Source organism: Microcebus murinus, chromosome 1 (genome assembly GCF_040939455.1).
Source record: "Microcebus murinus isolate Inina chromosome 1, M.murinus_Inina_mat1.0, whole genome shotgun sequence".
In the NCBI taxonomy this organism is placed as follows: domain Eukaryota; kingdom Metazoa; phylum Chordata; class Mammalia; order Primates; family Cheirogaleidae; genus Microcebus; species Microcebus murinus.
This window is the reverse complement of record NC_134104.1, coordinates 146409653-146433406: the sequence shown is the minus strand read 5'-3', so window position 1 is coordinate 146433406 and position 23754 is coordinate 146409653. Positions and strand designations below refer to the sequence as shown.

At 41.8% G+C, this 23754-nt stretch overlaps 1 protein-coding gene across 1 annotated transcript in view; it reads right to left on the bottom strand.

The window, feature by feature from the left end:
* Nucleotides 1-9372: 9372 nt before the first annotated feature.
* MOBP (myelin associated oligodendrocyte basic protein) overlaps nucleotides 9373-23754 on the bottom strand; it is a 98383-nt gene continuing 84001 nt past the window's right edge. Inside the window, exon 7 of the transcript XR_012921019.1 lies at nucleotides 9373-10467. The gene's annotated coding sequence lies outside the window, so the exon portion shown is untranslated. The remainder of the gene's footprint in view (nucleotides 10468-23754) is intronic.

Here is a 23754-nt window from a genome sequence, read left to right as displayed (position 1 = left end):
GGCTGTGGAAACAGCCCAAGTGCCCATCAATCCAAGAATGGATTAATAAAATGTGGTATATGTATACCATGGAGTACTATTCAGCTCTAAGAAATAATGGTGATATAGCACATCTTATATTTTCCTGGTTAGAGCTGGAACCTATACTATTAAGTGAAGTTTCCCAAGAATGGAAAAACATGCACCACATATACTCACCAGCAAATTGGTATTAACTGAACAGCACCTAAGTGGTCACATAGGTACTACAGTAATAGGGTATTGGGCAGGGGGGAGGGGGGTGGGGATATACATACATAATGAGTGAGATGTGCACCATCTGGGGGATGGTCATACTGGAGACTCAGACTTGTGGGGAAAGGGGGGGGGGAAATGGGCATTTATGGAAACCTTAAAATCTGTACCCCCATAATATGCTGAAATAAAAAAAAAATAATGTAATACTGTAGAAGCCAATTGGGTAGGAGCTATTGTAATTGCTAGACACTGTCTTAACCTTTCTTACAGAGATTCTCAAAAGGAGGATAAAAATGATCTAAAATTGATTACTGCCTCTTTACTAGCAAGACAGTTAAACACAGACCTCATGAAAGTGAGGGGTCATGGAACTGGAAGGTACCTCATATAAGACAGACACAATAATTATTCATAAGGCAACTAATAAAATTTACAAAATGACAAACCAAAAAAAAAAAAAAAAAAAGATTTCTCCTTGACAGCCAAATTATAAATTTGGATAATGAAATAATGAAAATTTAAGGAGTCAGAATGGATTTCTATTTAGCCAGTCCTCACAGTAAACAGATTGAATATATTATTAATAGTATCTAAAGAAGGAACTCTCTGGGAAGAGGACCTATGTAAGCCATGCAGAAACCAGAGAAACCAGCTGGACACTGGAGAACATTGAGAAGCTAAACATTGTCCGATGGAGAGAAGTTTATACCCAACAGAAGCAGAGCATTTGGGTTGTGGTGCAAACACATCTCTAACATTAAGATGGATAGAGACATGGTGAATCGTTGCTGGTGGAGTCTAAGTATGCCAATGCCATTCTAAGACCACCCCAACCATAAGAGGAAAGCATTCAGCTATGATAGCAGGATGGCACTGAACATTTCTTTTACTTAACTCCCCTTGTTCTGATTCTACCCTTACCAATCAACCTCTGGATTATTTTAATTCCTGCGTAAGACTCCATACAGGGAGTATTTGTGGATCCCTTGGACTTCAGGATTTTCTCTTCATGGCAGAGATTTCATTGCAAATCAGAGTTGGGACTCTGATGATGGTTTGACTTTCAGGTAACTCTGCTACAGGGAAAGAATGTGCTACTACTGATTTGAGACAGTTCTTGTAAATTATTAACCTGATCTATTTATATTACACTTTAGTCCCATTCATGAGTTTTATTAATGTTAAGCTAGCCTGAGAGATGAATCCACTCTCGGGGTGCTCGTAAACTAAGCACAAAAAAGCAGCTTAGGACAGAGCAAGGGGAAGAGTGCCGCCAAGTGGGGCCTCTTTGGGCAGGACCTGTCCTCCATCCCTTAACACGGCTGACATCACCACAGGCCTGGGAGCATATCCGCACCTAGAGGCACCTCTCCACAGGTGGGGGCAGAAAGAAGAAAGAGCATGGTGGTTTTATCATTCCTTTTGCACTTCATCAGTTCACACTGACAGAGAGTCGGGCATTGGGCTAGAGAAGCTCCCAATTCACAGAGTGGTGAGGTCGGAAAACCTCCCAGTGGAGAAGGCTGCTTCTACTCAGGTCTTCGGGCTACAGCACAGGTGTGCAGCTGCACATTGATAAAAACATGACATAACGAGAACACAGAGCGTCTGCTCAGAGTGAGTTATTGTTAGACAGAAGATCAGAAACAACATCTCCCAATTGGTAAAAGGGCCCATGTGCTTCCACAGAGATGCAGCGGAGAAAGGGTGAACGTGTTATTGGAGAATCCAGGATGAAGGGAAGCCTCAGACGGCAGGTTCTGTATACTGGGGGGAGGAGGAGGAAAAATGACTGCCCATTAGGCAGCCAAGCAGAGGACCTTGGGAAAATTAAAATGTTGGATGGGAATTTTTAAATGGTCTTTCTTCCAAAAGCTATGCAAAGTGACTCCTGCATAGCTTCACATCTTTAGCAGAGATGACAAACATCTCGTAGCAGTCCTGAACCTTTTGGGCATCAAGAACCAGTTTCATGAGTATCCCAAGAATGGAAAAACAAGCACCAGATATATTCTCCAGCAAACTGGTATTAACTGAGTAGCACCTAAGTGGACACATAGGTACTACAGTAATAGGGTATTGGGCAGGTGGGAGGGGGGAGGGGGGCGGGTATATACATACATAATGAGTGAGATGTGCACCATCTGGGGGATGGTCATGATGGAGACTCAGACTTTTGGGGGGAGGGGAGGAAATGGGCATTTATTGAAACCTTAAAATCTGTACCCTCATAATATGCCGAAATAAAAAAAAAAAAAAAAAACAGTTTCATGGAAAATAGTTTTTCCACGGCCTGGGGGTGGGGGTGGGGTGTTGTGGAGGAGGGGTGTGGCATGGAGCTCAGATCGTGATGTGTATTGGGTCACGGTCCAGGGCTTGGGGACCACCATCTTAAGGGGATTGGTGTGGAAATGGGTAAAATGGCTGAATCTGACAGCTTGGCAAAGAGGACCACTGATGTCTGAGTTACACATTTATTCATGCAAACCAGTTCTTAATGAGCCCCTGCTATGGGCCTGAGCATCAGACCCCTGCTGAGAGCCTTCAGCAATTCTGCTGCTGTAGGGTGAAAACCAAGCTGCTTAGCTCTAAGGACCTCAGGGTCTCCAAATGCAGTTTTACTCGTCACTCACGGACCTCAACCTGGAGAACATAAGGTGGGAGGACAGTGCCCTGGTGGGAGCCACCTCTGTGCTGATCGCCCCGTCCCGAAGTTGGCAGGCTCAACCAAGTTATTTCCCATTCGTACCTCTACCCTTGCACTGCCAGAGGTCCCAGCCCCACAGCCATCTGCGTTACTTCGCTGGTAAAATACAGGTAGGAGGAAAATAGAGAAAACTAAGACCTCTACCCTTAGTGTAACCAGACCAAGGTCAGGCAGAGGGCAGAAGAAATGATAACGCTCAGAGGGCTCAACAAGCTTCATAAATCTATGCATCAGTATATGGATTTGAAGTATGGTCAGTTGTATGGACAAAACCTATGACATTTCTAATATATGTTGCCACCAAGATATATAGCGCATGCACGATATGAGTATGCACATTACTCAAGTGTTATATTAGTTTCAATCGCTACTGTAACAATCACTGTACTAATTAATTGTAACAAATTACTGCATATTTAGCAGCTTAAACACACATTTATTATCTCACATTTCTCTAGGTCAGAAGTATGAGTTGGCTTGGCTGATCTCTCTGCTCTGGGTTTTATAAGGTGGAAATCAAGGTGTCAGCAGGCAGGCTCATGTAATGAGGCTCTGGGGAGAATCTGTCTCTAAACTAGTTCAGATTGTTGCCTGAACCCAGTTTCTTGCAGCTATAGGACTGGGACCTTTTCTTCTTGCTGTTTATCAGCTCCTAGAAGCCACTCTTGGGTCCTTGCTCTTGGTCCCTGCATCTCAGAGCCAAAAAGGTATGTGATTGTGGTTTTCAGTTGCATTTCCCTGATGATAAGTGAGAATGGCCTTTTTTAACAATTGCCAAAACAATAAATGTTGGCGTGGATGTGGAAAGATAGCAACACTCCTACACTGCTGGTGGGACTGCAAACTAGTTCAACCTCTGTGGAAAGCAATATGGAGATACCTTAAAGTGATAAAAGTAGATCTACCATTTGATCCAGCAATCCCATTACTGGGCATCTACCCAAAAGAACAAAAGACACTCTATAAAAAAGACATCTGCGCTCGAATGTTTATAGCAGCACAATTCACAATTGCAAAAACATGGAAACAACCCAAGTGTCCATCAATACATGAGTGGATTAATAAAATGTGGTATATGTATACCATGGAGTACTATTCAGCTATAAGAAACAACGTTGACATAGCACTTCTTGTATTTTCCTGAATAGAGCTGGAACCCATTCTACTAAGTGAAGTATCTACTAAGTGAAGGAAAAAGAAGCACCACACATACTCACCAGCAAATTGGTTTCACTGATGAACACCTAAGTGGACATATAAGAATAACATTTATCGGGTGCCGGGCAGGTGGGAGGGGGTGGAGGGGATGGGTGAAGTATCTTCTAAGTGAAGTATCACAAGAATGGAAAAACAAACACCACATGTACTCACCATTAAATTGGTACTAATCAATCAACACCAATGTGCACATATGGGAAGTAACATACATAGGGTGTCGGGCAGGTGGGAGGGGGAAGGAGGGGATGAGTAAATGCATACCTAACAGATGCAGTGTGCACTGTCTGGGGGATGAGCATGCTTATAGCTCTGACTTGCGCTGTGCAAAGGCAATCTATGTAAGCAAAGCATTTGTATCCCCACAATACTCTGAAATTTTAAAAAATCTACAACTTAGAGAGCTTGCATTAACCAAGTCCATGTTAATAAAATTTAGCTAAAAGTCTAATTAAATAAAAATAAGAGTGATTTGATTGTCCCCGGATAATCCAGGATAATCTATTTTAATATCTATAACCCTAATTACATCTGCAAAGCCCCTTTTGCTATATTCACAAGTTCTAGGGGTTAGGATGTGGACACTTTCAGGGGGGCCATTTTTTTGCCCACCCCACCTGGCTTATACCTTAGTTTGGTTCCCCAGAAGCAGACCCTGAGATGAGAGTTTGCGTGAAAGTAATTTATTAGAAAGTGTTTCCAGGAAAAACCTGGAGAGGCGAAGGGGAAGTAGCATCAGGAAAGGAAAAAGTCAGGCAATCTGGGGTGCCCGGCAAAGTTCCCCAGGGAGAACTTAGGCTCACCCTTGCAGGGGCTCTGGAGAAAGATTAGGCACACCTCAGGGACAGACAGGGACAGTGGAGTGCTTCTACCCTGCATCCATCCGCCATTGGTCAAGGGCTGATGGGGGTGGGGGGGTGGGGGACATAAATTCCCAGGTACTTGTAGCTCCCCATGGGCAAAGGCCAAGCAGGCCCCACAGCCCCAGGGCAGCTGCTGACAAAGAGGTGAAGTTGCCACTGTTGGAGGGAGAGCACTAGGCAGCCAGCACACACAAGAATGGTAAAGGGAGGGAGTGGATTCAGGTGGAGTGCACCAAGAGAGACAACTTTTCTGGGGAGGATTTCCAGCAGGTAACAGGACCCTAGTGCTGAAGAAATCAACTCTGGCAGGATTACTTTGGGGAAACTAACAGGCGAGGAAGCAAGTAGCAACAAAGCTCTAGAAATCACACAGAAACATAAACCATTCACCACCAGCCACAGGGACAGGGGTTGACCTCTAGGCGATCCAGAGCTGCTGGAGTCCCCACTCCTGGGATGCCAAGAGCCTTTAGCAACAGACTCCTTACCATGAATACGAGGTCTTGATTTTGTATACGCAATTCTTCCAGTCTGGAATGTTCTTGCTCTCTGTTTATCCAAATCCTACACGTGAGGCTAAGCCCAGGCGAGATGCCTTGTAATCACTCCCACTGATGCGAATGCTGCCCCAGCAGCCACCTTGCCGTCCTCTCCCTGACTTGTCACCCTTCACCCACATATTTTGAGGCAGTCTTCACTCAGTTCCCACTTCCCTATTTTAGGTAGAGAAGGCCCTGTACCCTAAACCACTTGACCACCTTTCTTCTGCTTTAAGCCTGGTGAACTCAACAATGCAAACCCTGAGTTTCCACGCTTATCCTCACACTCCCTTCAAATTAACCAATGCAGCGCTATTGCGAGAAACCCACCTAGGTAATGCCCTAGACCCCCTGTACAGGGGGAGCCCACAGCTCCCTCCCTCTCTCTCTCTTGCTCCCCACCCACTGGTTGGGCTCAAGCTTTCTGGACATCCCCTCCCCCCTTTCCATGGGCCCTGCAAGGAGTGCTGTACTCATCTCTCTGGATCTGTGAGTAATACACTTAATTTTTTCATCATTCTGGTCTGAATGGCCTTCACTGTGTCACATGTGACTACACCAAAGGTAACTAAAATACCTAACTTAAAACAAATCATAACACGCCTCCTCCCTCATGAGGCAAATCCTAGTCCCTTCAGCTCTGGAGGACACAGGACCCTGTCAGAATCTCTCTTATGAAATGTATGTTTTTGTATTTTGCACTCTGCTATTTATGGCCATGTCTTACCTGCTTGGCTACATGGTGCTGCTGGGGATTGGGGGCTGTGCTGCATCAGCTCTGGGCCCAGCACCTGGCACAGTGCCCCGCACACTGCAGTACTCAGTAAGCACCCACTGAAAGCCACGTGAGTGGCTCCCCATCAGCACTGTCACACATGGCTGACTAGGGACGATGCGTACCCCCTTCCAGAGCTCAGGCCACCTGCAGGGTTATTTGGGATGCGCTCCCATTCTTTTCTTCCACTATCTGTGCCCATCGACAGCTCATTTCCTGGCATCAAAGCTGACTGCAGCAATTCTTCTCCTCGCTTCCTGTGATTACTCACAATTCTGAATTTTCTACCCTGACCAAGTAGATCTCATCAACCGCATTTCTGCATCTCTAGCGGTTTTTGTTTCCAGAAAGCAAACTAAGGACAGAGCAAAAAAGAGCGCTTCGGCTCCCTAACATCCCAGCAGCAGTCTGGAAGGGGCAGTTGTGACTATTGGTGACAGTAAGTCAAGGAAGAGCCTCGACTCAAGCATTTGAGTTCCAGGCTTTCCTCCACTCGCCCTTTTCCCAGGCTTCCCAGGCTGTGAAGATGGGGTGTCAGGCCTCTGGTCAGCAGAGGGTCAGAGGCTTTCACTCAACTCCACTGGCCTGCAGTATCCCCTTTCCAGACCTACTCTCTGAAGAGCAGGCTTCCCACGGAGCAAGAGAACCAAAGCTGTTCCACTGAGTATGAGGCCAAATTTAGCCCAACTGGGCCAGGCTTTGGAGCCTGCCTCCTTACCACCTCAAAAACCCTGGGAAAATTACTTCTCCTCTCTAAGTCTGGGTAAAAGAATCTCAGCTGCCAAAACGGGGTTCTCATGAGCATCTATCTCATAGAGTAACGTGGTACTAAGCTGACAGGACTGATACATTAATACAAATGCATTAAAAGCCTCTGGGTGCTGCACATGTTCAGAAAGTTCCTCCAGCCTGCAGTTCAAAGAGAATTGCCCCTAAAGTCATTTCCTGAGTCCTTTGAGCAGGAAGGGAATGGGCATATTCAAGCAGATGAGTTTCCTTTTAGCATGGCTGAGCCAGACATGACATGAACTTCATCTATGTACAGTCGTTGATTCATTCATTCGATATACACTTATTGAGTGCTTGCTGCAAACCAAATACTTTCCTAGGAGCTAGAGGCTAGTCTGAAGGCAGGGAGACTCCAAAGCCTGTGATTTCTATAATCCAGGCTAGAAATGATGATGCCCCGAGATAATGGCAGCAGAAGTGAAGATACATACACAGACTTTATTGATATTTGGGAAGCAGAAGTAGTGGATAATATTGTTTATATGAGGGAGAGGGTGTTGGTGAAAGAGGGATGGAGTCAAGGCCAACTCCCACTTCCTAGATGGAGCAACTGGATAGACAACGATGCCAAACACAGAGGTGCGATCCTGGAAGAGGCAGGTTGGGAAGGAGACGAGGTGACTTCAAGTTGGTTAACAATGAGTTTGAAGTGGCTGTGGGACATCAGGTGAGAGACATTTGTCAGATAATTGGGTCTGGAATTGGAAGAGAAAGCTGGGTTCAGCAGATAGACTTGGGAAACACTATCATATAGATGGAAATGAGTGGGACCACCCACTGAGCATCTACTATGCATAGAGATAGAGAGATGGGTGGTCTCTTCCCTCATGGAGTTTACAGTCCAGAGGAGGGGATGGACACAAACACACTGACTGCAGGATGATAACAGTAATAATAGTATTGTACACTGCACAAAGAGGGTACAAAAGACAGTGGAAACCCAGAGAAGGAAGGTATTAATTCTGCCTGGGAAAGTCTGAGAAAGATTCCAATAGAGTTGACATTTGCTCTGAGCCCAAAGGCTGTGCCAGGAGATGAAGGGGGTGAGAAAACACAGAGGCGATGGAAAGATCCAGAAGAGAGTTACCAAAAAAACAAGATCCAAGAAGTGCTGAGCTGTGCCATTTCTACAGGTGCTGGGTGCAGTGGGGAAGAGGGGAGAGAGACATTGCAGGTGGGGAGGAGAGAAATGAGGCTGGAAGGAGGCATATCAGCGTCTACTTTATGCAGACTAAGGGGATCGGTGGTAATTCTGTGGCCACTGGAGATTTTTTGTTTGCTTGTTTTTGTTTGTTTGTTTTGTAGGGAATAAACACAATGAAGTCTGCATTTTCAAAAACTGACCCTAGCAATGTTGTGGAAACTGGATTGAAGGAGAAACCGATTAGAGCTGCTGTGCGTGAGTGAGCATGAGTATATTTTCTGTTGATTTTTTCACTTGCTGTAGAGAACAGCGCTGGAAGGGAGCTAGGGCTCATAGTCCAATTCTATCATTAACGCTTGCTGAGTCTTTATGCAAGCACTTTACATTTGGGGAATTTAGCTGTAAAATGAACTTTACAATAGCTCTACCTTCTTCCATGTGTTCTATGAGGATGCAATAAGAAAATGCATGAAAGACATTGAAAAGTATTCAGTGGGCCTTATGGGGAGTTATTCTGCATGCATGAGAGGACAGGATCTTTGGTGGAATCAAGTCAAGAGGCAGAGATCATATTAGCATAAGAACTCCTCAAAGTTTGGCCATGGAAGGCCATCAAAATTAGCAAGAGGACAGTTTGCTTGTATTGTAGATGTACCTACCTGAAGATTTTGACAGATCTAAGTCTCTAAGAGAGACCTGTGATCTGCCAGTACCCTTCCAGGAAAGAGTAAAAAACCATGACCAATAAGGTCTTTAGCACCTTGAAGAGCACCACCCATAATGACGGATGGATGGTGGTGGAGGTGGTGAGGTTAGAAAAGACCCAAGGAACTTGGCATGGAGCAGAGCAGAAGGGAGAGTGGTGGATTCCTGAGTGCCCATCCTAGCTAGACTTCAGGGGGACTGAAAGGTGACTCAGTGAGAAGAGTAGTTTTTTCTCCCATCTTCTAGAGTACTGCTGTCCAACAGAAATATAATGCAAGCCACATAAGTATTTTCAAACTTTCTCACAGCTATATTTTTAAAAGTAAAAAAAAGTGAAAATTAATATCAATAATAGATTTTATTTAATATAGCCAAAAATATCCAAAATATATTATCTTGACATGCAATCAATATTTTAAAATTGTTCATGAAATATTTTACAATTTTTTCATACTAAGTCTTTGAAATCTAGTGTGTATTTTGCACTGACAGCACATCTCAATTTGGACTAGGCACATTTCAAATGTTCAATAGCCAAACGTGGCTCATGGTTACTGTGTTGGACAAGCAGCTCTAGCCTCCGTGTGATCTTAATCACCTTGTGATCAGTTAACTCTACTTTTTAATAATGGACTGGTCTGTACTTCCAGGCATTGCAGACACAACTGAAGGTTACATATATTTCCTTCCAAGCATAATCATTTCTGGGAATTTTCATTAATGTAACTGGGAAATGGTACATCTGATTCCCCAATTAAAACATACCTCATGCCAATTCCACACCAATATGGTGGAAATTGCCCTTCACCTTTCCATCACAAAGAGGCCACCCCATGTATATTTCAGAGAACAGAAACACAGCTGGGAAGACAACCAAGCAGGGTATACATTAATATAAAGTAAATGCCTGTGAATTTGTCTCCATTTCAGGGATATAAAATATTACTTATAAGTCAGATAATTTGGCAGAATAGAAAATAGGACAATGAAAACAGGACCTTCAAAGGGTCAGATCTCAACCCTGGGTAATTAATCACCACAAGTCTGTTTTATTAAATACAACTTCCCACATTTACCAACTGTGGTATTGGAGAAAGATAAAGCAATTTATCCACTAAAAATTAGTTGGATAACTTTTCTCTCTTTTAGACTAGTGACAGGCTATTAAATAACTGTGTTTGAGATCTTGGTTAATTTTGTGATTAATTTATGTGAAATCATATCTAATTTCATGGTAGTCCTTCCCCATTGAGTCCCCACAGTGAAAATCTTGCTCAATTTTCCACCTGTTTACAGATCCACTGGTTCCTTTGCTCTGGGGAAGATGTGACTATTTCAGTTCAAACAGAGTTGAACAGGTAAAAGATGTGAATTTCCATTTTAATCCTGCAGTATCCAGGAACTCTTTGCTCACTGACCATGCTCCCTCGGACCCAGTGGTTTGGCCACTACAGGCTTGTCAGTGAGGTGGGCATCAGGAATGGAGCAATCTCCTGGAGAAAGAAGAGAAAGTAAAGGGTCAATGGCCTGGCATCTAGGACGTTAGGGGAAGAAAAGGTATTCGACAGCATTTTATAAACTGGAGAGTCAGAAAAGCTGCCTGTGCACATGGCCTTGGCCCATCTATAGGGAGAATAAATGGCCTCACTCATCTCCTCCTAGGGCTGAGCCAACACTGCCTTCCCTCCTTCCCCACGGCCAAATGACGCCCAGAATGTCATCTCTAGCCCCACCTGGCTAGCAGGGCACCCCCCTCGGCTGGCCCACAGTAGAGCTGCCCTCACCACTTTCCGGGACACACAACCAAGGACTCATTGCTATTCCAACGTCTCAGGTCTGGGTGTGAAAGTGACTTATTTTGAATGACAGCTTACCTGGAGACTGTGTAGCTCACGTATCTAATATTTATCCAACTCAGGGTAGCAGGTCAAATGCCCTCCAGAGAAAATAAATGAGAGTTGCCGGCTAGGGTGGGCTGTGATGAACCGGGCGTGTGCCATGCATAGAAGCTGCCACTCCCCAGTGCCAGTGAGCGTCCCCACGGCAGCGTGTGCCCCCACATTGCCACTTTGTTCTAATTATTCAAGAGAAGTGGGAAATTCCATCTTTTAGAAGCAATCATTTAATTTTCACAGATTGGCCTGAATTCACTTTTAAAATAATGCTATGCAGGTTAAACGAAATGAATCTGTAGGCCAAATATGGTTTGGGGGGCACTGATGAGGGGTGTCTGCCCTGCCCTGGGCCTGGGATTAGGTTAGGTCTGTAGAGGGAAGCGTGCCACAGCCACTTTGCTCTGGTCATGGTAGAACTGCTGCTTCCAAGCTGCCTTTTGGTGCAGCAAATTGGCTTACTCTGTACCAGGCACTCCGGGTGTGCGTGAACATTTTGCCGGCTGTGGAATGAGATACCTTGTCTGTGAAAACATCTCTCAGGGTTCTTACAAACCCTGAAGCACGGACGAAGTATTACTATGGCAATTTCACAAAGGAAGTTACATAGCTTGCCAGTGACCAAGTCAAGGTTTACGCTCGGGTCCAGCTCATTCTAAAATTGTTTTTCAATTAGGTTCCCTAGTACTGTTCACCTTTCCGCAGAGCAGAACATAGCAAGAAAGTGACGGAACCAAATCAGCAAATATCAGCAGTTGCCGATTCTGGAAAGAAACAGAAAAATGCTCCTGAGACAGTTAACAGAATAACCAGAAATAAGAAAGATAAAATAAAATAAGATCTAGCCTAGGGGTGTCATCTTGGCATGGCAGATGGAAAGCATTTCATAACTCATATTCAGTTTTTTAATAATTCTACTCTGTATCCTTTTCCTTTCTATACAGTAAATTTTGAGCTTCTCAGACATGTTATTTTTTTTCTTCTACTTCTTCTGCTTGGTGCAAATTAATGAAATTCTAACATTCAGTCTCAGTATTCACAGGTTTTTCTAATAAGTGGTGAGATAAATCTCAAAAAGGAGAAAATGTTCATTTTATCCAAAAGCTGCTGAAAAGTGATACTATCTTGCTTCATAAAATTGTTCTTGCAGATGTTATTTTTAACTTAAAAAGCCATGTAAGAAATTGGAACTTCCATAATTGTCGCTATAGTCTATGAAGGTTAAAGACTATAATGATTTGTTGATTTAATCATTTGCTGCTTTGATAAAAAGATTTACGTTGACATTTTGGGGGAGAAGGGTTGACTGTAAAGGTGCCACACAGAGGAAATTTTAGGGTATATGGTGCTGTGGTGATTCAGAGACATTGAGTCTGAATTGACCCACAGAAAGGTGGGTTTTATCACTGAATAGATAAAGAGAAATAAGAGCCCACATTGACCCAAGTAGAAGCCCAAAGATGTGTCACTAAGCAGTTTAGCCCCCTGCGCTGGAGGAAAGGAAAAGTGGCAATAAGGAAGGTTTTAATAAGCAAAGTAAGAAGGATTAAACAGTATCCTCAGTAAAGATACATGAATTTCACAAAACAAAGCAACAAAAATAAGAATGGCCATTCTTTGCTGAAAGAATACATAATAACTGAATTTTACCTACAAATATGGCAAACTTAATATCACAACTAACTCCGGGCAGACAATTTCTACAGATAGAATTTAAGTTCATATACAGATGCTGCCAAAACTGTGTATAGAAAGAGAGAGAGAAAGAGAATTTAAGTTCATAGGTCAGGACCCATTATCTGGGGACAAGCAAGTAAATAAAAAAAGAAGAGAGTTTTGATTTCAGTTTCTGGGATACCAGGCAGTTCTGCATCTTTTAAAATATAATATGCCCTCATACAACTGTACCATTCTTTTGTTTCTTACTCCTTTCATTCATCATCATACTGGTGAGAATCACCCACCACTTATCAATCCACAATTAATTTATTATCAGTTCTACTGCGTATTAACATGCAGGTCATTTCCAGTTTGGGCTGTTATAAGAGCAATGCTTATTATAAGCATTCTTACGCTTGTCTCTTGGTGCACATGAACATAATTTTTTCTAGGATTTATATTATACTAAGGAATGACAATGCTGAGCATAGAGTGTGCATCTCTTCAAATCCACTATATAATGCCAAACAGTTTTCCAAAGTGGTAGTACCAATTCAGCAGTAAGTGCAAATTCATCATGCTGCCCACTAACTCCATCTTGTCAGATTTTGTGATCTGCACCAATCTGTTAGCTGTGTGATGGGTATACATGTTTATCAGCATTTAGTTACAGTTTTATTTATAGTTTATTAATTACTTTAAGGTTAAGAGATTCTTCATACATTTATTAGCAATTTGCCTTTGCTTTCTTGTGAAGTGTCTATTCTAGACTTTTGCCCAGTTTTTGGTTAGGTTTTCTGATTTGTGTAAGTTCTTTATGCATCTTTGAGATCAGCTCTTTCTTAGTTAAATCCATCTCTCACTCTGTGTCTCCAACATCCACTCTCTTTATAGTAACTAATACAGTCAAATTTATACATCACTAAATTGTGGGTTAGCATTTTTTGTATCTCATATTTAAAAATCTTTCCTTGTGCAGGGTCATGAAAATATTCTCCTATATTATCTTCTAAAATCTTCTAGTTTTCACCTTAATCTATCTGGAACTGATTTTTGTGTATGCCGTCAAAGGGTGTCAAATTTATTTTTATTTTATTAAATGGATAGCCATACACTGTATATTGAACCATACACTATTTATTGGAAAGTCTTTTTCTAGTGATGTTCAGTGCCTCTTTGCTCATAAGTAAAATGTTTATATAAAAAACAGTCTGTGTCTAGACTCCCTAGTCCATTCCATTTAGATATTTTTTTATCCTTGTTTCCATCCCACACTCTCTTGACAACTAAAGCTTTATATCAACTTTGATATCTGCTAAGGTAACTTCTATACTTCACTCTTCTTCAGACTATCTTGGCTATTTTTAGCCCTTTTCAGTTTTGTATACATTTTAAGATCAATTTGTCAATTTTTGCAACATAAGTCTGTTGGAGTTTATAAATTAATCTGGAGTAAATATTTGTAAATATATACCTATCATTTATATTTTTTATATATTGTGTATCTAGCAAATTACAAAATTTGATCATTAATTCGAATGTATCCGTGGTGGATTTTTCAGAATTTTCTATGTGTATATCTGCAAAAATATCAATTTTGTTTCTTTATTTTCATGTCTGGCCAAGACTTCCAGAACGTTGAAGTGCAGTGGTGATGGTGGGCATCTTTGTTTTGTTCTGGGCCTTCAAACATGAAGCTTTTAACTTTTCACTGTTGATAACAGCATTTGCTGTGGGTTATTTGTAGACATGCTTTATCACATTAAGGAACTTCTTCATCATCCATGTTGGCTAATTTTTAACCACAAAGTGATGCTGAATTTTATGAGATTCTTCTGTATTAACTGACATAATCATATGATTATTCTTTAATCAGTGTGGTGGGTCACATGTTACATTAATTAATGTTATTATGCTAAACCAACATTTCTCTTCTGGGATTAGCCAGACTTAATCATTATGTAGTATCCTTTTCATACATGGTAGATTTCTTTTGCCATTTATTTATTATTTATTTATTTAGAGACAGGGTCTTGCCCCTTTGCCCAGGCTGGAGTGCAGTGACATGGTTATAGCTCACTGTCACCTCGAACCCTTGGGCTCAAGCAATCCTCCTGCCTCAGCCTCCCAAGTAGCTGGGACTACAGGTGTGTACCACCACACCTGGATAATTTTTTTTATTTTTTATAGACACAGGGTCTCACTATATTGCTCAGGCTGATCTTGAACTCCTGACCTAAAGTCAGGAGGGCAGCTCCATCTTAAATCTCCCAAAGGGCTGGGACTACAGGTGTGAGCCACTGAGTCCAGCCTATTGGGCTAGTAATTTAAATCCATGTTCATGAGTGATAATTGGTTTGAAAGTTTCCTTTTCCATCCTGTCCTCAAGAGTTTCTGGTATTAAGGTTAAGCTACCACCTTAAGTGAGTTGAGAAGTATCCCCTTCTCTTTATATTATGTGAAATAGATTAGTATATGGATTAGGATTATTTATGCCTTGACTATTTTATAGTTAACCAAAGAAGTTCTTCGGACACCTAGTCTTCTTTGTGGTAATAGAACTATCTAGGTGTTTGCCACCACATTTCTGAATAATGTATTTACAATGCCATTTCTTGGTATATCAATTTCAGAACATTATGTTTTAACTTCCTTTTGAAATAGCTGAGGATTTAGCTCTTACATCCCTCAATCTCACCCATGCTCCCTCTCTTTTGTCTTCCCAATAGAGTTACATCACAATTTTTGTTGACATTTTAATAAACAAAATATTGTCAAGCACACTATTATTTCTGCAGTGAAACATATGAATATGCACATCCAGTGGAAAAATTAAAGGTTATAAATAGCCTCATGTCAATTCAAATCATTTTCTCTCCAAATGAGTCAAGTCAGACCATGTTATGCAGCTAAATGAGCTTTCCAAAAAAGAATCTTTATTTATTTATTCATTTATTTGTATTTATTTATTTATTTTTGAGGCAGAGTCTCATTGTTGCCCAGGCTAGAGTGCCGTGGCAACAGCCTAGCTCACAGTAACCTCAGACTCTTGGGCTCGAGCAATCCTACTGCCTTAGCCTCCTGAGTAGCTGGAACTACAGGCATGCACCACCATACCCAGCTATTTTTTTCTATCTTATTATTTTTTAGTTGTCCAGCTAATTGCTCTTTTTTTTTCTTTCTTTTCTTTTCTTTTTTTTTTTTAGTAGAGACAGGGTCTTGCTCTTCCTCAGGCTGGTCTCAAACTTCTGACCTCAAACGATCTGCCCGCCTTGGCCTCCCAGAGTGCTAGGATTACAGGAAGAAATTTTTTTAAGTTTTTCAACCTTTATGGATTTGGGGATTGCAGGTATCTTCCAGTGCTAAACTTCTAGAGGAAATTGGCTCATATTTTTGTCAATAACTACCCAAAAGGCTCTATCTTGTATCATCCTCTATAATGCTAATCTGTTCTCTCTTGTCTATCTACATTCTGTTTTCCAAAAATTTGGTGAACTCTTTTTGCAAAGAACATCTCCCTTGCAATTCTCTTTGTTCTTACAGGTTAATACTATTTTAAAACCTTTGCTATTAATTTAGCAATGTTTTCTGAGGATTTAGGAAATAAATGTATATAACAAAGCCCCATTTTCAATCTAAAATCCTGGATTTAGTCTTCTTAATGCTGTTAACATTTACTTTCTGAATCTATAGAAAGTAAATGTTGCAGTGCATGCTAGTCTTAAAGAATCCTCAAAGAACACTTTCCTGCCCAGGTTTCAGGTGCTATTTCAGCTGGACTTTGAGAATCTAATGCTGTTTCTCATAGAACTATCTTCAAGAATGAGAATCTCCACACCTATCTCAGAGACAAAAGGTTTTGTTATCTATGTTACCTGTTATCAGGCTACCTCAAGTAAAACTTGCCAGTCTTCTAGGGGTTGGGGCTGAGCTTCAGAGGGAAATGAATCACTCATTATAGGGGGAGTATTAAATAAAACCTCAATGTGGAGGGGGTGAGAGTGAGTCAGGTGGCACTGAGAAGAAGGGAACAGGATAACTGAAAAACCAGGACAGATGTGGAATGGAGTTGACTGGCAAGTCACAACAACCAAGGCTGAGGGGCCAAGAAAACCTTTAAACTGGTTTACCATGAACCAGTCTCTACTGATGGTCCAGTCCAAGAGGGTGAACACAGGGCTGGATGCAGGCAAATAACTCGGTGCCCCTTCAAGAGAATATTCTTCAAATATTTATTCAATATATGCTCAGAGAAAAGGCTGAGTTTGAGGGCAGGGAAGAGTAGGGTGCTAAAATTGACAGCCTCATCCTGTCTTCCCAGGATCTTGAGGAATTCAGCCCAAGCCACAGATTTGCAGAGCTCACTTAGCAAAACAAAAGCTCTGTAGGTAGCCCAATCCACCATTTTTATTGGTCTCCTGTGAGAGCCCAGTGCAGATCTCACTCCCTTCTCAAACTGTAATAAGCAGATTTCTTTCTTTTCAATCACTTGTCACACTCCAGTGATGTTGGTGCACATGACAACTGTCCAGTTAGCCGCTTCTGCCCTGACTCAGGATGGGACATGGCCCTGAGGGAGCTGGACAAGCAAAGCTAGGTCAGGTACACGGGGTGGTTATCTGAGAATTTGGGTCCACCCACTTTAAGTGGGTCTAGAAGAAACTGGGCCCAAGATATTGAACCAAAAGGAATGAGGTAGGAGTGACAGTCTCCTTCTACAACTCAAGAACACAGACAGCTCTTTTCCCTGAGGTCATGGTGTCATGGGAGCAGAGAGGAGGCGCCATCTTGAAGGATGAGTACTGGGTTTCCCAAAAAATAAGACCTACCCATAAAATAAGCCCTAGCAGGATTTCTAAGCATTTGCACAATATAAGCCCTACCCTGAAAATAAGACCTAGTGATGGGCGTGGCTACACCGCGTATCTGCCCAACCCATGCATTTCTTTGCGAAGCAGTAAAGAAGACGAGCAGCCCCTCTCATCTGCCCCATGAGAGCTCTATTGCTCTACATGAGAGATTGGGGCCAATGGTTCTAAAGGAAATAGAGTCGCAAGAAATTCAGGATGGAATTCGGGGTTTGGAGAGTTATGATGATGTTCCAGAAGAAGACGACTTAACTATATTTGAATAAATGTAGATTGTTGTACCGTACTTAAAAAAAACATAACACATCCCCTGAAAATAAGCCCTAGGGTGTCTTCTTGAGTAAAAATTAATATAAGACCCTGTCTTATTTTTGGGGAAACACGGTAGGTATAAACCAGGATAGGAGATTGCAAAATCAGGGAGGCATTTTAATCTTAGGGATGAATAAAACCCTGAGGCATGGACTATCTTGCTTGTGTTGTTTGGTGTGGTCAAAGGGTTAACTGTCAGATGAGGTGACTGGAGGGGCAGGCAGAGGCCAGAACACAGAGGTCACCTGGGTGTTTAAAGGTCTATGTTGCCTTGCTGGGAACTACAGAAAGGTTTTAAGCAGAGAAACAACAGGCTCAGACCCACAGCCAGCTCCTAGAGTACTGGCAATAAGAGACAATCTGGGACGCTCCTCCTGACGAGTCATCAAAATCTATAGTTTCTGTTATCTTTGATCACCACTTCATCCAAACTCAGCCTTTTCTCTGAGCATATATTGAATAAACAACAGAACATAATACCCCAACCCTGGCAGCCATTGTGGAGAAAACCCACCCACGTCCTGCCAGTAGTTCTTGGTGGAGGTCAGGCATCCTGCAGGGTTTAAATGATCTGATGGAGCTGCTGAGTTAGATCTCACTGGCTTGCTACATCTATACCCCTTGTTAATCTACACCCCTTTGCTATGGATTTATGCCTTTGCCTGGTTTTTGTCTTAACTTCAGAACTAAAGTGAATGTGTGCTCGTCCTATTATAATGACTTGGACGGATGTCTCCTCCTGGGATAGAGAATAGAATTTCCTTCTGAAAACAAAGTGGCCAGTGTGTGTTAGATCTACCCCATGAATTGCCTGCTGGTTATGGTGGGTGGGGAGCAGACTTCACGAGGGTATAAGTCAAATTTTTTCACTGATTAAATCAGAACAATTGTTCATGCTGCAGTCCGGTGTCTGAAAAGTTCAGTCAAGCCTCAAGGAGGAATTTCTCTCTCCCGTTCTCCCTCTAAATTTTCCTCTTGACTTTTTCCCTTGTGGAAATGAATGTCATATTTGCAACATTAAAGGTTTTGACTGACATTTCCCACCCTTGCAGATTTTCAAATACAAGCTGTTCTGTTTGAGGACAATGTAACCAAATCCCAGACACACAAATAAAACACTCCTTTTAAACTTTCATGAGATACTCTGTGTCCTTTATCTCATTCTAGTTAACACAAGAATTTAGATACATAAAACTTGAGTCATGTTTATTGGGCAGTGAATTCATTTATAAATAATCATTGCCCTTGGAAATAAAAACATTTGAGTAGTGTGCTCTAATATTTTAGTAGAAAAGTGGAAGTTCCTGCCACTGGTTCTTAAAGGAAAGCTCCGAGGTGATTCTTTTCCACATGCTAGGCTTGGCCAAAGCAAACAAACAATCACATATAAAACCGGCAGCCAAAATCCTAACCAAGCTTCAAAGACTAGCCAAAGCCAGCTGTGCTTGCATCAGGAAATCACTTGCACGTGGCAACTTCTGGGATAATCAAATTAATTGATTTCCCATGTGTTGGAAGGTCCAGGGCACTACCTAATTTCCCTAATAGTAGAGCAGCAGAGGGTGAGTACACAGTTGTTGAGGGATTATACGTTATCTAGATAACCTCAGGAAGACCAGTCCACCATACAGGTTTACTCAACTCACCTTGCCCACCCAAAAGATCTCACTGCCATGGAGAGAGTAAGTGGAACTAAAGCACAGCAGATCTAGAGAAGAGAATTGAGTGTGTCCAGGTGTCCCTGATCAAAGTTTTTGGGTTTGTTTGTTTTAAGTTTATGGATAGGATTATTATTAAGCTTTAATGGGCTGGGGGACTATTTCCCATCTATTTCTTAGTAAGCTCTGAGAACATAGCAGATGGATTTATCTATAAGGAGGCAGAGTTCAACCCAATTTAATTTCAACAAGTGTTGTTCACACAGAATGTGTTTGATTCTGTAGGAAATTAAGAAATGAGCCACACATGATTCTTGCCTTCCCTCCTGGGGCTCAGTCTAAATGGGGAGAGAGGGACACACAAGAATATTTGATCCACTTGACCCAGGGGTCTGCAGACCTCTGACCAAATGTTCTAGAAGCCCAAGGCAGAGCAATTATTTAAGACACAAACAGATGAAGGAGTCTGTCTTGGCTCTCTCCTCACACTGGGCAAACCCAATTTCACAAGCCATGGGGGAAAACTAAAGACAGACTCTGTCTCAAAAAAAAAAAAAAAAAAAAAAAAAGAATAGGAAAGAATAAAGACAGCGAAAGGGAGAGAAAGAAAACCCCTTTGCTCCTAAAATGTAAATGTCACTGCACTTAGGAAGTCCCAGTAAACTGTGGGCCCCTGCACTTGTCCTATCCCTCTCAGTCTCAAACTCTTACTAACACTTAAGAATGGGGGAGGGAGGTGCAAAGCTGTTTCTCTAATTCCAAGGTTTGCTTAACACCTTCCTGAGTATCCTCTTCCTAACATTTCTCTGTGTGTCCAGACTTCGTTGAGTTAGGACCAAGCTAGCAAAAGGAGTTCAAAGCTATATTTGCCAGCAAAACACCTTCAGCTGTCATCTACAGAAGAATCATGTGCTTTGGCAAAAAATACCAGAGTGCCGAGTTAGCACAACACAATTCGTTCCCAGTGATCTGCAAAGGAATTAACCACTTTGCAGAACTTTCCTGCTGATCCCAGTATTTCCTCTTTCCCTTCCATCTAGCAGGTTCTAGGGCTGTGCTGGGGTAGGAAGAGTGCTGACACCAGAGAACAGGGACTCCCTGGGGCCATGCCAAGTGGACTCTCAATGGGCTACAAGGAGCCTTGAAGTGAAACACCTGATTCACCCCCTCCCCTGGATATGATGTGTTTTCAGGACACTTGTCCACAGGCAAAACCATAAAACTACTTTAATTCAAATTAACAAGTTTAATGTAATAGATGATGCTGTTTTGCTAAGGCTAAAATATTGACGTTGGTTTAATAATAAACAGATGTACTTTCTGGAATTGGGTTTTTTGTATTTGTCCTTTTATTATTGAGCATGAGTCATTGCTGTTTTTTCATGTAACAATGATCCATTATTATAATGAACCAATCAATGAAGTCATACAGTCCAAAATAATGAGATTGTATTGAAAATCTTAACAGCTACTGCTAGTACGCTGTGTGGAGTTCATAGCATAAACACAGGATCTGCACAAGCCTTTTACTTTCCATGGGTGGATTTCTGCCTGCTGTGACCAGGCCTTTTGAGTTCAGCTTATCTATCTTCCAGGCAAGGACTCAATCTTCTCCCTCTTTTTCCTCTCCAAATCACCACAAAACTCTTCATTGTACGTGGCTTATTCAGCTCAATATATTGTCATGTACTTTTTACTTGCATGGATGCATTAATTGCACATTATTGTTCTGGTCTCTTCTAGAGCCCAAGAAATGAAAGTAGCATGTACATTCCTCTTTTGCAGTAATTTTTGTTATGTCAAATCAGAATCTCAGTTTTCAGAATGACTTATAACTCTAAAACCTTATTGTGTGGTAATGCTTTCAATTGTGTATTATCCCTGCTGAAGAGAAAATTTGTCTTTATAACATGAGTACAATGGCAATGATAAGTCAACCATTGTCATTTTGACAACACCAACCTAATGTCAGCCAGAAAGACTTAGCAACACTTTGAAAGTTCACGGCTGTCACTTTAAGACAGGGATCACTTGCTACCAACATAATTGTCAACGCGAATGCCAACGCAGCCCTGAAACCTCCTGGCAGAACTGGTTTTGAGTGTATCATCCACATGGCTGAGAATATGGTTAAAATAATCCTTTCAGGACCTTCAGCTTTTGAGAATGTAACATTTTCCAAAATTATCATCTTTGAAAAACATTTTAAATTCTCCTAGAATTCTTCAATCCCCTAGGAAATGTCTACAGACTCCAAAGTGATAAACACCAATATCTGTTACTGTCATTGTTCAGGAGAGAAAATAGACCAGGAGAGAGGAGAGGCAACTAACTCAAGGGCTAACTAACTCCATGCTGTGGCTAAGGCTCAAACCACACGCCTTTCCCATTCCACCCAGCTGTGTCTCTGTGTCACCTGGCTCTTGTATTCCATGAAGCAAGTAAACATTATCAATTCACAGAAGATGATTTTGTTTTGTTTTTGTTCTATTACCAGAGCTCCCTCTAATGGCTGTTTATTTGGACATCAAATTCTTTGGGAAATGGAATTTCCTTGTTCATTTGAAACTGAGAAGGGCTGTTTGGTTATTATCATTGTTGTTTAATGAGTCATTATTTGTCTTTACAACCAAACCATTTGTATCCCACTCAGCCTATAGGTTCTAGAAAAACTTGATATTTCCACCTCTGGGGGAAAAAAATTACATCAGTCTAAGTGAAAAGAAAACTTACCTGATGTGATGGCTGTGATAATTCTATGTGTCAACTTGACTGGGTCATGCAGTGCACAGATATTTGGTCAAACATTATGCAATGAGGGTGTTTCTGGATGAGATTAACACTTGAGTCTGTGGACTGGGTAGAGCAGATTGCCCTCTCTAATGTGGACAGGCCCTGCCTAATAAATTGAAGGCCTGGATAGAACAAAAGGATGACTGTCCTGAAGATAAGAGGGAATTTCTTCGGCTTGACTGTGTTGAACTGGGACATCAATGGTCTTTGAACTGGAACTGAAACATCATCTCTTTTAGAGTCTCAAGACTACCCGCTTTTGGACTGGAATTTACAACAGCAACTGTCCTAGCTCATGGGCCTTCAGATTTGGACAGGAACTACATCATTGACTCTCCTGGGTCTCTGGCTTGCCAGCTACAGATCTTGGGATTACTAATATGAGCCAAGGCCGGGCGCAGTGGCTCATGCGTGTAATCCTAGCACTCTGGAAGGCCAAGGCAGGAGGTTCGCTCAAGGTCAGGAGTTCCAGACCAGCCTGAGGAAGAGCGAGACCCTATCTCTACTAAAAATAGAAAGAAATTAATTGGCCAGCTAAAAATATATAGAAAAAATTAGCCGAGCATAGTGGAACATGCCTGTAGTCCCAGCTACTCGGGAGTCTGAGGCAGGAGGATCGCTTGAGCCCAGGTGTTTGAGGTTGCTTGAGCTAGGCTGACGCCACAGCACTCTAGCCCAGGCAACACAGTGAGATTCTGTCTCAAAAAATAATAAGAATAATAATGATATGAGCCAATTCCTTGGGATAAATCTTTCTATACACACAGACACACACAGACACACACACACACACACACACACACACATCTTGTTGGTTCTCTTTCTCTGGAGAACCCTAATACATTTGATTTCAAGGACCTTAAAGAAAACATGAAAATGTTTAATGTTTTGGTCCTGCTGTTACAGTCAGTAAGCGCATGGCAGTTCTCCTTCCAGCATCAGTCTACCTACCATCGTGGAAGGTTTTCACTAATTAGATATCAAGTCTTGCTGACAGTGAAGAACACAAGAAAACTGAGATCTGCAATCACTGATTTTAAGAAGTATTATATAAAAATGACATAAAACATAAAAGTATATTCAATAAAAGTAACATCGACTCTACTGAGATTGCATTTTACATCTCACATTTACTGTCATATTGTATTTGATCCTCACAGCAATTCTGAAAGATAGAGCAAATATCCTAAGCTCAATATACAGATTCATAACCTGATCCCACAGATAGTAACTGGCTTCCAACATTGTGCTTTTTCCCTGAAAACTGCAATATCACTGAGTCACTCTCTGCTGCACTCCAGTAAAATAGCAACCCCAGTTGCCCTCTACCTACATAGGCTATTGGTGATTTTCAGTCTAAAAGGTGCTGCCCAATGGCTATTTTCTGGCTGACATGGCTCAATAGACCACAGCAGGATGTAAATATTCCAGGCTTAGAACTGGAATTTCTCTTTAGAAAAAACGACTTTCCCATTGAATAGATGTTGATTGAATATACCTCATCACGATACAAATAGGTGATTTGGATCTCAACAGTCTGGATAAAACATTTAAATTATATTTCCCCAACTCAAATGAAACTTCCTGGAAGTCAAGAG